Consider the following 16,879-nt stretch of genomic DNA (forward strand, 5'->3'; position numbering starts at 1 on the left):
GTCAATCAATCAAGGTAATCGGTCATTGCTAGCATCAGCACTTCCATAGGCTTGGTAGACTTGAAAAAGACTTTCGGCTTATTATTACATCATTTTCATAGAATCATGGAATCATAGAATCATAGAGTTGGAAGAGACCACAAGGGCCATCGAGTCCAACCCCCTGCCAAGCAGGAAACACCATCAGAGCACTCCTGACATATGATTGTCAAGCCTCTGCTTAAAGACCTCCAAAGAAGGAGACTCCACCACACTCCTTGGCAGCAAATTCCACTGTCGAACAACTCTTACTGTCAGGAAGTTCTTCCTAATGTTTAGGTGGAATCTTCTTTCTTGTGGGCTAGATCAGGCTTAGGCAACCTTGGCCCTCCAGATGTTTTGGGACTACAATTTTCATCATCCCTGACCACTTGTCCTGTTAGCTATGGATTATGGGAGTTGTAGTCCCAAAACATCTGGAGGGCCAAGTTTGCCTATGCTTGAGCTAGATGCACCAGGAACTAAAGAGACTGCCTTTATTTTGCATATGAATGACAGCAAATGCAGTGAGACATTCGGACATTCGGATGGCCCAAATGCTAACAATACTATCTGACTACCAGTTAATAGAAACAAACCATTCACTCTCCTCTTGCACAGTCCTCAGCTGGCTTATTTATCTCTCAGGGAAGCAGCATATTCCTCTTGTAAGTACGCTTGCCTTGAGGCTTGCAGGGGACAATAATCAAGACACACAGCGTTCCATATGATGGTTTTCCTTTGGGTGGTCTCTTACCAAATAATAATTAACTAGCGTTTGTGAAGCTCTGTCAGATGTCCAGATGAAAGACTCTCTGGACGTGTGTAGCGTTAATCATTGTAATAGCCCAGCCCAGCCCAGCTTAGCTTTTAAAATTCTGCACAGCCCAGCATAGGCGATGCTGAGTTTCCAGCTAATAAATGCTCTGTGACTAAAGTATGAATAATCCTCTGAGTTAAAAAAGCACTCCCAAATTAAGGAGACCTCATTAATAAGAAGTGTCCCTCTCTTAACTAGTGGGAAACTGAGGCACGCAATGTGGAGCAATTCATCAGTCGGAAGCAGAGCAAGGATTAATACTCAGCAGTTCCCAGGACTGTGCTAAAGGCTAATTGGGCATTTCCCTTCTTATGCACTTTCATGAGAACATTAATTGCCACTGATATCCCCATTGATGTTCAGCAGCAACAATGCCCCAGGTAGAGGAATCTGGGGGAGGGGCAGGAGTGTGTATTTTTATTATTTCTTATGATGTTTGGCCAAGAAGATTATTCGTGCTAGAAGTTCAAAATTCCTGGCAGTTGTCAGATTTTGGGGAAACTAGTGATACAATGCTTTTTAACAGCCTGAGGGCTAACAGTGTACCTACCTCACTGACCTGGAGTAAAGGAATCCTATGAAGTAATTTGCTTTTGACCGGTCACAAAAAATTGACATGGGGAGAAGGTCATAGAAGGTCATCCTACGGGGACCACTGCATGAGCATCCCTGAGTGGGCAACCTGTGGCCCTCCAAATACTGCTGAACTACAATTCCCATCATCCCTGACCACTGACTGAGACTGATGGGAGTTGGACTCCAGTAACTTCTGAAGGGTCGCAGGTTGCTTATCCTTGCATATATCAAGCATTAATCTCAGAGTATAAATTTCATCTGTGACTCATGTCAGGCTGTTTCCAAACAAAACCCAATTGTGGTGCCGTCATGTTCAGGGTACCTTACAAATCCAAGCTACACACAGATTGTGATGATTCTTGTGATGGTTTTCCCCTGATCAATTGGTAGACCTCATTGGATCAGTGGAGGCATCACAGTCCACCTTGTATTGGGCCACCTTTGTCCACACTTCTGACTTAACCCTGTAGCACTGAACAAGCCACCAGGGAAGGTGCTTTGAGGACATTTCCCCAACACATTCTGTTTCCTTTAGAGGTGATGGGGAGACAGAGCAGAACGGGCCCAACCTGAAGCAGTGAATTTTAGTAAAGTGGCAGAAAATCCTTTCCCCTTCTGCCATCCATATTGTGGCCTTTGCTCTTTTCCTTCTCTGATGAAATCTCCAAGATAGCATCAGGAAGCAGGAGGTGTGTGGGTCAAGGGTGGGTCATCTGGATAGAGATGGGCCTGGACTTATCTTTCCCATGTCAGCTGGCTACAAGACTAAAGATACTTCTGGATGTGATTTTGGGCACAAAGGAAATACAAGGATGGCATTTATTCTCTCTCTCTCCACTTCCCATTGTGTGAATACTTCAGTATGAACTTCCCTTTATGTACTGATGCTCTTGACATTAGAAAATGTGAGACTGCCAGCCTTTAAATGAAGTATAAAACCAGACAGCCTTCCTCAACTTGGTGCCCTCTCCATATATTACTGGACTACAACACCCATCTACCCCAGTCAGGGTTAATGGGAGCTGTAGTCCAACACTTCTGAAGGGCACCAAGCTGGGGAAGGTTGAAACAAAGAATCTTGTGGCAGCTTAAAGACTAACACTATGGCATAAGCTTTCAAGGAGTTAGTCTACTTTACCAGATGCATGAATTAAGACAATGTCTGTGCAAGGCATTTTGTGTGATCTATCATTGAAAATAACATGAGGAGGTCCTGTTGTTTTTCTGTAACTTATTGCTGCCATTCCTCTTCCTGGTTGTAATGCCAAACCAGAATCCCTGGAAAATGTAACTCAGCCGAACTAATTATAGAGTCTGTACTAATTAGTGTGAGGGCATAGTGGTATAGGCACTAATTTGGTTTGTGCCACTGGCACTGATCCTGCTAGTCCATTTGGGTTAGCAACAATCAGCACAGGGATCGCCATCAGTCCTGGAATCATTGCACCTGAAACTCATAAAACTCTTGATCTGAGAGTGCCCTTAGTAGGCGAAAGACACCTTTCCCACAATTAATCTGCACAAATGCTTCACAATGTGCATCTTCCTGGTTATTGCTCTACCCCAACCCTCACTCATATACTGATTTGGTCTAGCCCATCTATCTACCTCACTAATTTCTTCTGGAAAATGTAATTTCTGACTTTGTGCGCTACCATGGCTGTTGAATAGTCTCGTCACAAGTTCTCTCCCCCCCTCCCAATTTTTTATATTTTGCACAGCAAAGCAAAAATCTCTTTTCTCAGAAGCTTCACATGTTGTATTGCACAACACAGCATTATTTTAGAAAATCCTGCAATCTCAAGAGAATATACCACACACACACACACACACACTGAAAATGTTTGAAAACTACACCTGCAGTGATGCCAGGTGTGAGTTCAACTTACTGAACTCACAGTACACACAGAACCCCCTTGCCAGCACTGATGTAGCTGATTGACAGTCCTGTTTCACTGAAAACCACAGCTGCCTTAGGGTGAGTCATGGGAGACCAGATGAAAGGAGGACAGGGCTCCTGTTCCTTGGGCAGTTTTGCAGGGGAATTAATTCTGATAGGTTTTGATTAATTTTCACCTATGATTGAAAGCTTTCCAATATTCTCTCTCCTGTGCAACCATAAAGGGAGAGGAGTCCACCTCACCTGTTGTCCTTTGCATTCAGTCACCCAAAGTAAAACTGTCATGAGAACTGGCCCTTTCACAGAGAAGGTGCTCCATCCCTACCCTAATAATCCCTTACCTGACTTTGGTATCAGACACAGAGACTGCATGACCGTTAGCCCCATGCACAAGGGAGGCCACCGATATTTTACATATCTCTACAATAGGAGAAGATGACAAAGTTCTCATATAATTGGAAACTGTTCCCACAGTTTGAGCTGTGAATTTAAAGAGTCTGGCATGGGCAGCGCACACAGGCATTCTCAGATAATTAATTGCACTATGCTAGTTTCTGCCTACAAGAAACCATTTCCACTTTGACTTTTCTGCCAAAAACCTTTTCTGCACATCTACTATGGAATCTTGTGTGTTCCGGAGCAGAAATCCAGAGCATCAGGCCTAGCGGCCAAATGTCGCCCTCCAGCCCATCTCACCCTTCAGCCACACCCACTCTCCAGACATATCCCTTCTCCCTAGGTCACAGCTCTCGCCAGCCTTGCTTAATACCCTCCTTGAGTGTTTCTGCCTGGCTGGAATGTCTCCTTGATCTCTGGGCACTTTCAGGCTGTCATTAATTTCAGGCAGCATTCAATCACATTTCAACAAATTCAGGTTGCACAATTAAAGTGAATTAGAGCTCTTGCGCAACAAACTTACCTTCCCCCCAGAACAAAACCCAGACATTTTGCAATAAGGAAAGCTGACCTCCCTGCATACTTCCTGCAAACTAATTAGGATGAATGTTCAATACACAGGTCATCTGAATGTGACTTGTGATAATTACTGTTGGATGGAGGAGTGTGTTTGTGTGGAAGCTAGCCTACTGTAGAAATTGTATCTCTGCTGTCCAGTATGTTGATGATGGATTTGTACAAGCTGTTGTCATGAAGAATTCCATATTTTTATATACATGGGGCTCCCCAAAATGCACTCAGGGTTGATTTCTGCTTTTCAGTGGAATGGCCCAGAAATGACCTCTTTCAATATGTCCATGCACAGATAGCATCAAACATACCATACAACGCTGACATCTGTGTAGCAAAGGTACTGTACATGCAAAATACCTGTATCTTGCTCTTAGGTGATGAAAGAGAACTGCAGGGCAGCTCCAGACAACTGGTTAAACTGGAGACATTGAGGCAAGCAGCCAGACCCTCCACATAAAAGTGCCCATGCCACCATAAGTCAATGGCAACTTCTTGAAACCCACCTGCCAGCCTTTCCAGCTGCTGTGGTTTAAGTTCCCTCTCGACTCAAATTTCTCTCCCACAGTCAGTCACAAAAGCATTGAAATCTACCCTTGCAGAGCAATCAATAAACTTTTGTCCCCACCTAAGGACCAAATCAGCCTTGTCATGAAAGGGAAAGAGAAGGAGGGAAAGCGTAAGAGCTGCTTCCAATGAAAAGCTGTGAGCCGTCAGCAACAGAGAAGGCTTAATGCATAAGTGCCAAAAAATAAAAATAAAAATTACCAGGAGGTAACTGAAGCTGCAGGTGGAAGACTTTTTGAACAAATATTATGCATGTTGAGGACTGGTTGTTAAATGTTTTTATAGCACTTACAACATATAAAGTAAGTTTTAGCTAGATCATGTTCACAAGGTATCAGGAAAGTAGGTAATGAATGAGATGCTTCGACTGTGTACACATTACCGGCTTAAAATGCATCTAGGTATAAAAGATCCTTTCCTAAAAACCCAGAAGCTTTTCGAAAAACAAGTGTTGATGTATGCGACCACGGCTACGTGGATTTTACTTGCACTAACGTGGAGAACAGACGTAGTTCCAACAAAAGAGGAGTGGCATCATAAACTGCTGGAATACATGGAACTAGTGGGTATGACTAATAGAATTAAGAAACAGTGATGAAAAAGAACTTGAAGAGGATTGGATGCTATATATAGAATATATGAAAATTTATTATAATAAGACAACCTAGCAGGATGAGCATAATTCAGCAGTGTAAGTTATAACATGAGATAAAGAGAAGGAGAGAGGAAAATTTGGAAGAACAAAAAGATGAGATAGGTTGGGAACAGAGAGGAAACTAGGGAATGAGTGGAAGGAGAGAACATAGATCAGGGACAGAGAACCTTTGACTGTGAAGAAACTGTTCAACTCAACTCTCATCACCATGCTGGCCAGGGCTGATGGGAGTCTAGCAGGATCTGGAAGGTCACAACTCCCATCAGCCCTGGCCAGAATGGTCAATGGTCAGGGATGATAGGTGTTGTAGTCCAGCAACATCTGCAGCTTGGGCTATAACATCAAAAAGATGTGTATAGCTCCATGTAGTGCCGATGCATGTCCTTTTAAATATTCACATCATAATGATGGAGTGAGCTGTAAGGGCAGTCTACAGGGTCTGCACAATTATTTGCTACCTACAAAACTAGAAGCCACATACTACCACTCACCCCCTACCTCAGTAATGCTGAATTTGAGGTGAGGGGCCCATTCTCTGTGGCATACTAAGAGCTCCAACACTTGCTGGAAGACCAGTGCAACCCCAAAGGTTCTTCCTCGCTCATTAAGTGCAGGATGATGTAATAGCTGAAGCAGGCGTGAGCCAACTGCTTTACTGCCCGAGGTATGATGTCTGTAGGATCAAGCTGCCTGGCAAGTTAATGTAGCCCTATCTCATCAACTATCTGATATGCAGCTGTAATAAGCAAGTCCTAATCTCTCAATCACATGTGTAAATTAAAGGAATGGTGTCGACCCACCTCTGCAAACTGCTTTGAGACCTGCAGATGAAAGTTGCCAGATACAGGGAGAGAGTTATTAGTTTTGTTATTTCTCCCTATCTTGCTCTGTGCACTTTACTCCACCTCAGCTCCTAGCCTAACTCTGCTGCCTATTCCATTCATCCATCACTCTGATTATCACTGCTTCATTTCCTCATAAACAATGTACGCTGACTATCCAGCCACTTCAAATCCTTCCAGAGAAGAATTTTAATCAAACCTTCCTTACACATTGATTTCTTCTGTCATAAGCTCTTTGGAGCATGAATCTTAACGACCTTGCACAGTTAATCAAGTGCATACTGTGCTATCGACATCTACCCAATATGCCATTAAGAAGATGCTTTTGACTGACTATATCCTCACGACTGGCTTAAGGCACAGATATGAGACAAAGGTGTACTGTTCTGAGACCCATGCTTCCCAGGGTTATATGATGGGGTCAAGCTGCAGGGACAGTGATAACTAGCAAAAAAACCCAAAACAAATGTAACAATTCAGTGATGATTGCCTAAGTTTTATAGGTAGCCTCCTGGAGGTGGAGGAACTGCAGCTACTGAATTGTTTCCAGGGTTTACACCCATCAGGAAGTGAATGTAGATCTCTGTACTGAGTCCCGGGAGCACAGCATCTCCCCTTATTTCATGAATCGCCAGTCATGCCCAGAGAAATCAGGGGCGGAAAATGAGTTCTGCAAGCCCAAATAGTAGTTTAATTCCATCCCGGTTGCCAGGTGAATGCAATATTGCTTATAATAAGCGGATCTCCTTTATGTTTTGTTCCAGAATATAGCAGCTTTGCACATAATGCTTTCTTCATATTTCAGGAACTACTGCTTGTCCTCCCCGCCCCCGGATTTCTTTATGTGATCACCAGGCATCATCACAAGTAAGTTGTCCCTAGCAGCAAATCTTTTGCAGTTACTCCTGTGTTTAGACTTGTGGAGGAAAATATAGACAACAACTTTATAAAACACTAGAACATGTCATGTAATCATATGCTCTTTACTTTGAAAAGTTCCTTCCATTTCTTAATTTCGCCTGAACAGATGGTTTAGTAGATATTTGAAATGATATAGGCCTGCTTCGAACATTACTTTATAAGACACAGAAGATTTTTTACTCTTACCACATAAGATACAACCTATCATTTTGTAGGGAAATATATATTGAGAGTCCCACGGACTGCAAGAAGATCAAACCTAACCAAACCTAACCTTAAGAAAATCAGCCCTGAGTGCTCACTAGAAGGAGAGATCCTGAAGCTGAGGCTCCAATACTTTGGCCACCTCATGAGAAGAGAGGACTCCCTAGAAAAGACCCTGATGTTGGAAAAGATGGAGGGCACAAGGAGAAGGGGACGACAGAGGATGAGATGGTTGGATAGTGTTCTTAAGCTACCAGCATGAGTTTGACCAAACTGTGGGAGGCAGTGGAAGACAGGAGTGCCTGGTGTGCTCTGGTCCATGGGGTCACGAAGAGTCGGACACGACTAAACGACTGAACAACAACAATACATTGTGCATCCGTTTCCCAGAAAATTTGAACGTAGAACAAAACTCCAGCATCTCATTAGATTACGAATGACTTTGTCAGAGAGTAGATGTATGAGTAACCTTATGGGGCGTTTACCTGGATCTTAAGGAACTAATCCCAAAAGAAGCTCTCATTTTTATTCTTAGATCAGTTGTTCTCAAATGGTGTGGCGTGCTGGGAAGATTCAAGAACAATCAAAGAAACATTTAAATATTTCAATGTAGTACAATTGAGTAGTGTAGCATAGAGTATCAATATAATATTTTTATGGATAGATATGTATATGGAACAGGGATTTTCAACTGTGACAAATGTGAAAGACCAGAAAAGAGAAAGGCTTTTTGGTGTTGATGAGGATATGAGAGTTTGTCTGTCTCAAATTAGACCTAATATAAATGAGATTACCTGGCAAAAGTAAGCTCATACCTTTCACTGAGTTTGTATACATACTACATATATAAGAGGCTCTTTTATATTTTGGGAATGATTCATGTACTTATGTAGCTGCATTGTTTTATTCTTTTCGAATGTCTCATGATCATATTATAAAGTAGTTGTGTTTCTGTATAATCAATCAAGCACTGTTATGAGTTGTTTCTCCCCCCCCCCAATGTATTTCTTATCAGTAACAACTTCAGTATGGTGCAAGCAAATTTTTATTCTGAAAGTTTGGCCCAGAGAGAAAACTTTGAGAACCACTGGGTTAGATGGTAGCAAATAAAACTGTCTTAACTGACCAGCAATAGTTGTTGTCATAGGTTACAAAACAAATGAAATAAGTACTGTAAAGCATTTATTTATTTATTTTCTCCATTGCTATCATGGAGCCACTCATAAATTTTGATAATGAGGGAATAAAGGAGGCAGGAAGGCTAGCCCTATGATCAAATGCCTTCCTCTGCAGGATAGAAAACCTCACCCAGGAACTTACATGCCTCTGTTCAAATTGTCTTTTAATTTTTACATAATTGTTTCCCAGTGCAGTTGACAGCTCCTTCCCCCATACATATATGTTTACTCCACAAAAATCCTTGGACAAAAATGTGCTTTTATTCTTCAGATTAATCCCTAAATAAATGCCAACAGCTGCACGCATCCTTGAGCAGGTGGTTAATCCTCAAGGAAAATAATTGACAAGGCTGCCTCTGGGATATCCCAGAGCTCCTCTACTGAAACACTTCTTGAAATGCTTAACTGAGAGCCACCATTCTGGTTTGCTTCTTTTTTGAGGTCTACCATTTTTTCTCATACGAGGGCAGCCATTTTGAAGTCATTGCATAACTTACAAATTAAAAGTCATCTTCTTCTGGCACGTAGAAATGTTGTTATGAGTTTTGCGGGGAGGAAGTAGGCTGTATGTAAGATTCTTCTAGTGTTAAAATATGAGTCAGGCTAGCTTTCTGTGTTGAGATGATAGCCTGGGTGATGGGCCATTAAGGGAAACAAATGAAAGGGGCTCTGTGTGAGACGGCACATGGGTGGTGCCCTCAACTCAAAGATAGTTAGAAGGACAAAGCCAGAAGGGTCAGCAGTAAGTAGGGCCAAGCCCATCACCCATTCTCCATACCTAGGCAAGTCACACAAATTCTTGTGTGTGAGAGAAGGATGAAAGGAATCTGCCTTTTTTCAGGGAGAGATGGTGGAATAAAGCAGCAGTGAGGCAGTAAGGAAAGGAGGAGCTCTGTGTTCTGAACATCTTTTCTAGTTCTCACTTTGTTTGACAGACTCACTCCTTCACACACAGTTCCATGCTCCAGGTGAACAAAACAAAATAGCTTGTGCTGAGAGAAAAGCGACTGCCTGCCAAATAAAGGGCGAGTTTGCCAGTTTTAGTAGAAAGCAGGCAACACGTTTGTGTCTCTTATCCTGGCCTAGCTCTTACAAGGCCTACGATGGGGTGTGCGTGTAACTCTAGTCTTAGCCTCCCCCTCAGGAGAGGGTGGTGATGTGAGTTGGCCTGGTGGAGGAAAACCGTCACAGCACAAGTCAGCACTTGCCCGGTACTGCTTGCTGCTGCCGCTGCTGGAAACAGACATTACTATCCCAGCTGCCTTGACTGTCTGGTAATCAACTGGATTCCTCCTCAGGTGAAAAAAGCAAGGGCCGAACCAGATGCATTTGTTTTGAAATGCGTACTTGCTGGTTTGGCTATAGAGCAGGAAGGTATCTACCTTTATCACTAAATGGACCATGGGGGGCAATGGGAGCAAAAACTGCCTCCTCCCCAGCTTTGCTGTCCTGCATTCACCTGCTGGAAGATCACCCCACCATACCCCAATAATACCCCAGTAATTTCCTTGGTATTGCAGCTGGGCTAGGGGTGGAATTAAAGCAACAAAGCACAGAGAAGGAAGGCAGAGGAGAGGGCAGTTTCCCCCCTGCTGTCAGTTTAGTGATAAAGGCAGAGCACCCGCTTTCACTTTATAGCCAAATAGAAGAGCATGTGTTTAACAAACACCCTGCATCTGAGCTTGGCTCTGATTCGGATCACTGGCTCCCCACAGCTCAGGGATCTCTTCCAGCACTACCTGCCCATGTTTTCCTTTGTAGGAAACACACAGTGTGTATGTCAAGTGCAATGAATCCCCAAACCATTCTCCTCCGGTGTGGCTTGGAGGCAGCAGCAGATTGACTAATAAAACAGGCAGGACTGAATTTAAATGGCAGCTCTGCCCTCCAATGTGAAATGCAGCCAACTTCAGCAATTTCTAAAGTATGCTACCTTTCCATGTGCAAGTTAGGTCTCGCATACAAAGCCTGTGGTTGACCACACCCAGCCACAGGCCTGGGAACCCCCCTCTAGCCATCCCAATATCTGTGTATACACTCCTGATTGCTCTGCGTTCAGTGTGCTGCCACTGCTGGTTTGGGTGTACATACAATGTTCTCCACAATCCATATCTGTCCTGTTGTTTCTTGGCCAATACTGTGTTCTGGTGCATTGAGAAAAAGAACAACTTAGATGCTTTCCTAGTTAATAATGTGTATACAGCCTAAGAAAACTGATAGCTGAAAAGCAGTAGGTGGCTGCCTAGGAAACACTGACCAGTATTCTTAGTGGTGTGAGTAGTATGATTCTCTTGCTACTACTGTTGGGCTTGTAGCCTCGTCCAACCTCCATTAACCACAGCCATTTAGAACTCTCCTTTCCGAGTTTATCTGTGCCTCACCTTTAACATTAATATAGAACTACTATATATTTTGGAAAATGGTTTGTCTGTTCTCTATGCACTTGAACACCTCTTAAGACATTGTAACCCAATTTTGCAGGATGGTTCTTGAAATTAAGAAGCAGGTTTTTGTCTGTTTGGGGAAAAAATAGATGCCTTTCAAAATTGCAGTCAACCTTTCAACCACCGATTTCAAAACTTCACTGGGGTTTTCTTTGGTTTCATTTCTTACATTTCCTGAGCAATGTTGAGCACTTGACACTAGTACTCTTCTGTCAAGAACTCCAGAAAGAAAATCCCATACTTTGCCCAGACTACAGAGAAAATTGTGCTCATTGTACCATTGACCAACTTTCCCCATAGGGGATGGGAGAGGTCAATGTGGTAATGATAGCAACTATTTCATTTACTTTATTGAGGAACACTTATAAACTAATTGCCGTGATAATAAATCTCAAAGCTGTGTGCAATATAAAACATAAAAATGTAATAAAACCATTATTATAAACCCTGTGTCACTAACACAACATCCAAACTTATGAGCTACAGGACCAAGTATTAAATTGTGCAGCAGCAGCACCAGCAGCAGCAGCACACTCAGAATGTGAGCGCAGAGGAAGATTCTGTCCACAGGAGATCTAAAAATGGGTCTGCCATGCCCCCACAGAACTATGGTGTGTGAGAGAGGTCTGCTTCCATCACCAAAGGGGATATGCACCTCCCTACTCTGCTGCTTTAATTCTTCCTGCTCCCGGCCCATCTCTGATAGAAGATTACATCAACATTTACAACACATTACAACACATTACAACACACATAAATAAAAGTTGAATGTTCAAAGTTAATAGCTTATCGCGGTACTTTCACTATACCACTGAACCTTATGAATACATACAACACACCTGCCATACCCATGTACCTTTGGCAGTGCTTATTCCGCAACTAGGGCAGTTGACTCCCCTTTTCCTTGTCATTCCTATTTCTTTAATGCTGTGTCTGCAGCAGTTCCTCCTTTTTTCCAGTACAGGAAAGATTCTGGCAGAAGCTGCTTCTGATTTAAATCTCCTCCCACTGTTAGCACCAGACCAGCTAGTTCTGCCTTGATCTCTACCAGCTTCTCATCACCATCTATCCTCAGCTCCCTGATCTTCTTTTTCATACACACTATCCCTGGGTGACCTCATCATAGCCATTGTTTTTAGTACTACTTGTACTCAGATGACACCCATCTCTGCCTCCCCTGTAATTCAGTCCCACATCTCCAGCTTCCTTTCCAATATCTCTGCTTGCCAACATCTTAAACTCATTATGTCCAAGACTGACCACCTCATCCTTCCAAGCCCTCCTTTCCACTCATGCTTTCCTTATCCCTTGGCAATGTTACTACCCCACCCCCCATTGATCAGGCACATAGCTTTGACTTTATTATTGACTTCTCTCTCTCCCTTATTCCCCATATTGAGTCTGTGGTCAAGTCATGTCACTTCTCCCTTTATATCATTGTAAAAATGTGGCTCTTCCTCTTTGTCCTCTCTTGCTAGGCAGCTACAATCTTCTCCTCCTTGGTCTTCCATTGCTTCCTCTTAATCCCCTTGCATCTACCAGGCATTCTTCTGCCAAAATAATACACCTTTCTCAGCATTCTGATCACATGAAATGCCTCCCTAAAACCCTCCTTTGACTTCCTGTCCTAGAAAAAAAAGCATAGCTCAGTGGTTGAGCATCTGTTTTGCATGGTTCCAGATTCAGTCCTGAAAATTTCCAGGTACAATTGGGAGGGACCCTGTCAGAAACCGTGGAGAGCTTCTGCCGGTCAGTGTGGATAATACTGGACTCCTTTGTGAGGGAGGGTGGGGTATTATTAATAATAATAATAACAATAATCTTGATGGACCAATTATCTGACTTGGTATAAGGCAGCTTTCAATGCTATCAGTTCAGCACAAATTATTATTACCCTTACTTCTGAAACCCTCCATCCCCTATCTCTCACATATATCCCTGTCCATTTGTGATCTTCCCCCCTCTGTCCTGAGCCTTGTGAAGTTCTGTTCCCTGAAAAGACTCCAACCTTTCTCTCTTACTGCCCCACATGCTTTTTTTTTTTTTTTAATATATTTTATTAAGGGTTTTCTTGTTTTACAGTGTAAGTGTAATGCCTCGTGTATTTTTTTTTTTCCCGTGTAACATTTTTACAAATCCATTTCATTTGTTGAGGCATTAGGAGGAGAAGAAAAAAGAAAGAAGAAGAAGAAGAAAGGAGGGTGGAAGGAGGGGAGATGGATGGGGTGGGGTGGGGTAGCGGTGTTTCTATTATGCTTAATGTATGTAGTTTGGTGTCAGCATGCTTGTGTTGTTCACTTGTGTTCCTTTGGTGGTGAGAGAGGTTGGGGTTGGCCTAGGATGTGATTGTTTGTTTGTGATTGGCTGTGGTGATCTTTGTTTTCGTGTGTGAGTGAGGTGGGTGGGTGTTTTGGGTCAAGTTAGCCATATTGATTTGTATGCTGTTGGTGGATTATTGTCATTGTCCTGTTGGGCTGTGTATGTGATAAAGGGGAGCCATACCGGGGTGAAGGTGTCTTCTTCTGTTTGTCCCCGTGTCAGTTTCAGTTTATTAGTTAATTTTTCCAGTAGGGCTGTTTCCCATACTATTTGGTACCATTGGTCCATGCTTACTCCTGACAGGTCTCTCCAGTGTCTGGTTATGGTGTTTCTGGCTGCTGAAAGTAGGTGGGTTATGAGTTCTTTCTGCCCCACATGCTTGAAATTACCTCCCAGAACTGCTGCAGGATGCCACTTCTCTTGATTCCTTCAAATCCCTTTCAGTGGCACCTTTGGTTCCATCTCCCAGTTCTCATGCCCTGCTATAGGTCAGCCTTTGCCTAGGTGCATGCAATTGCATACTGCTTCTATGTTGATCCAGCCTCTGTGTTCCTCCCCTTCATGTGTTGTTTCCACTGTGGTGAATTTTAGATTGTTAGCTCCGCAGAACAGAGAGATGTCCTCTTCTACTGTGTAAAGTGTGTGTACCTTAGTGGTGCAATATAAACAACAAAAGCGATCATTTCCAGATGAATAGTTGTGTTAGACTTGCAAAAACAACAAGGCTGTTGTAAAAATTACTGGGAAGAATTTAAATGTGCTATATAGAAATAAATGCTAATGATGTTAGCACATGCGACTTAAATTGCCTTTGAGCCTCTCTTGTGCTAGTTCTGTTAATGGCTGGTTATTGCTCATGAGAACAGAAGCTTTTGTGATTCAATTCAATTACAAACCTAACTAAGGCAAAAGCCTCTTTAAGCTTCATGTGTAAAATGCCCTGTTGGTGTATGCATTAAAATGGCCTCTTGTAAACAACAGGTATGTCCATCAATTGCCCATGCATACTGCTTGCATGCTCAGAAATGTAAAATATCACATTATATTGATATAGTGTATGTGGGGTACATGCATTTCTGCACAGTTCTGAGCAGGATCTTTGACACAAAGCTAGAAGTAGCACATCATGGGGGTTTTGAGGGGGATTTAATGTACTGCTTAACAACATCATTTTATAAGGCAAGTGACAATCATTTTTATAAAATACAGAGAGGGAAACAGGAAGTGTGGCTGCCTCCTAAAGGACGCATTGAGCAAACAGTGCCAACCATGTCAAAGCCAGTCATGAATCAAATGGCTACGTTTGTTGAGCCTTCATCCTGATTTGTTTGCAGGGGGATTAGATTACTTTGATTGTTGAATGAGCATTCATTGTATCAAAGCAAGTGTTATCTCACACATTCTACCGTGTTGCCCCATCACTTTCCTCATCAGAAAAGTCCTCTTTTTTTTTTTTTAAGGAAGTGGGTTTCTTGCACAAAAGCTCGCAATAAGCTGTATTTGCACAACCTGAATTTGCCAGTATATGATTGAATCACACCCCAAAATAGTGACAAATTAGAAGTGCCCATGATAACATTTCCATAGGTCTAACTAACTCATCTTATTCTCCCTCCTTGACTGAGCTACCTCTGAGGCCTCACTAGGAAGTGAAAAGAGGGACAGGAAGGAAGGAAGGAATAAAGAGAGAAGATGTAAATTATTTCAGAGCTAAGGAAGCCTCAAATGAAACATTACACATTAGAACCTATTGCATGGTGGGCATGTAAAAAGCTTAAAGAACATTGGGAAATGATTTATGAGATGAAAAAAATGTTTAAAACAACCTTCTCAAAAAGACCGGAGGCATTTCTGCTAGGAATTGTTCAGAGGTCTCCAGTTGCCAGAAAAACTTATTTATATATATTATTTATATGGCAGCTTGGATTTTGTTAGCCCCAAAATGGAAAGTGAGAGTGGTCCCAGGTAAGAAGGACTGGCAACTTAAGATGATAGAATATGTGGAACTAGCTGGTCTAAGAATGAGAGCAAGAAGAACAGGTATTTAAAGAGGAGTGGAAGAATTTCACTGAGTATATGGAAAACAATTGTGCATAGTTGAAAATGCTGGCAGCATTAAGGTAAATTCAACAGTATAATAAATATTAGAGTGATGTAAGATAGGGTAACTGAATTAGATGGTTATAGCAAAATATGCAGGAATGGTGGATAAACTAAATGAACCATGGAAGGGGAAGGAGGGAAGTCATTGAATGTATGGTATAATGAAAGATGATTATTTTGAGATGTAAAATTGAAAAGTTCACACACACACACACACACACACACACACACACACACAATTGCACAATAGCCTAAGTGTTTTCCAACCAATATAAAGTGCAGCCTCTCCCTCCAAAACAATGGTGGGCTCATAAACTTAACTGGATTTACAAAATAGAGAAAGAATTAATATGCCATTTATCACAAGTGGCGAAGCACAACATAGCCAGACACTGGAAGTACCTTTCCAGCACAACAATAGACAATGGATACTGAACAGTTTGCGAAACAGCTCTCCTTGCGAGATTAACATGTGGACAGATCGAGAAAGATGGTTTTTACCCTGGTGTGGTTTAATTTCATAACACATGCCAGTATTCCAGAAAATGAACAATTACCACCAACAGCATTTGGCTCAATCTGGCTGATCTAAATTTAAATTTAAACATAAATTATCATCATCACTTTGAACCCCCACCTACCACTTTCATCAATATACCAACACTTTGTATTGTTTCATTGGTAACGTAAGAGGAAAAATGAGTATTACTCATACTTAATCTAAGCACAACCCCCAGAGCTGCTGATTAAGTGTTTTAGTTATAAAATGATGAATGTTAGCTCCGTTCTATCACATTTCCCCTTTGTTTTCATTTTTGTTTCTATTTAAACACTCTATGAACCTGGCCACGTGACCCGGAAGTGTCTCCGGACAACGCTGGCCCCCCGGCCTCTTAAGTGAGACGGGCGCACAACCCTAGAGTCGGACACGACTGGCCCGTACGGGCAGGGGTACCTTTATGAACCTAGAACTTGTACATTGACCACTAATAATGAACCATATGTTGTAGATATCACTGCATATTTATTGTGCTGTTTTTGTGATGTGGCATGAGAAGGCTTGGTCTGTTTATTTGTATAATTTATTATTCCTATGATCCCTGTTTGTGAAACCCAATGAAAGGTTGGTTGGTTAAAAACAACAACCCTATCCACTGAAACAGCAACATTGTGAATTATTCTAGTAGTAGAGTCAGAATGCAAATAGTTTTGATAGGAGATCAATACAATCTTCCCATATATTGTTTTTAATGTTTGAAGGGGAAGGGCAGTCATTGAAGGGCAGTTTGATGTGTGCATAATTTGAGGTTATGAAATCACATTTAGAATGTCCAAAGGCAACTGAGCCAGGGGTGAGGGGGAAATG

At 42.2% G+C, this 16,879-nt stretch overlaps 1 protein-coding gene and 1 long non-coding RNA gene across 4 annotated transcripts in view; one reads left to right on the plus strand and one right to left on the minus strand.

Moving 5' to 3' along the window:
* Positions 1–16,879, minus strand: part of PKP3 (plakophilin 3) — a 65,425-nt gene that overhangs the window by 43,918 nt on the left and 4,628 nt on the right. The gene's annotated exons all lie outside the window — the stretch shown is intronic.
* LOC310825371 overlaps positions 1–16,879 on the plus strand; it is a 54,215-nt gene that overhangs the window by 2,261 nt on the left and 35,075 nt on the right. For both annotated transcript variants that reach the window (XR_014555219.1, XR_014555220.1), the window contains exon 2: positions 7,150–7,211. This is a non-coding gene — a long non-coding RNA (uncharacterized lncRNA). The remainder of the gene's footprint in view (positions 1–7,149; positions 7,212–16,879) is intronic.

This window comes from Podarcis gaigeae, assembly GCF_964106915.1.
Source record: "Podarcis gaigeae genome assembly, chromosome: 1".
Taxonomy (NCBI): domain Eukaryota; kingdom Metazoa; phylum Chordata; class Lepidosauria; order Squamata; family Lacertidae; genus Podarcis; species Podarcis gaigeae.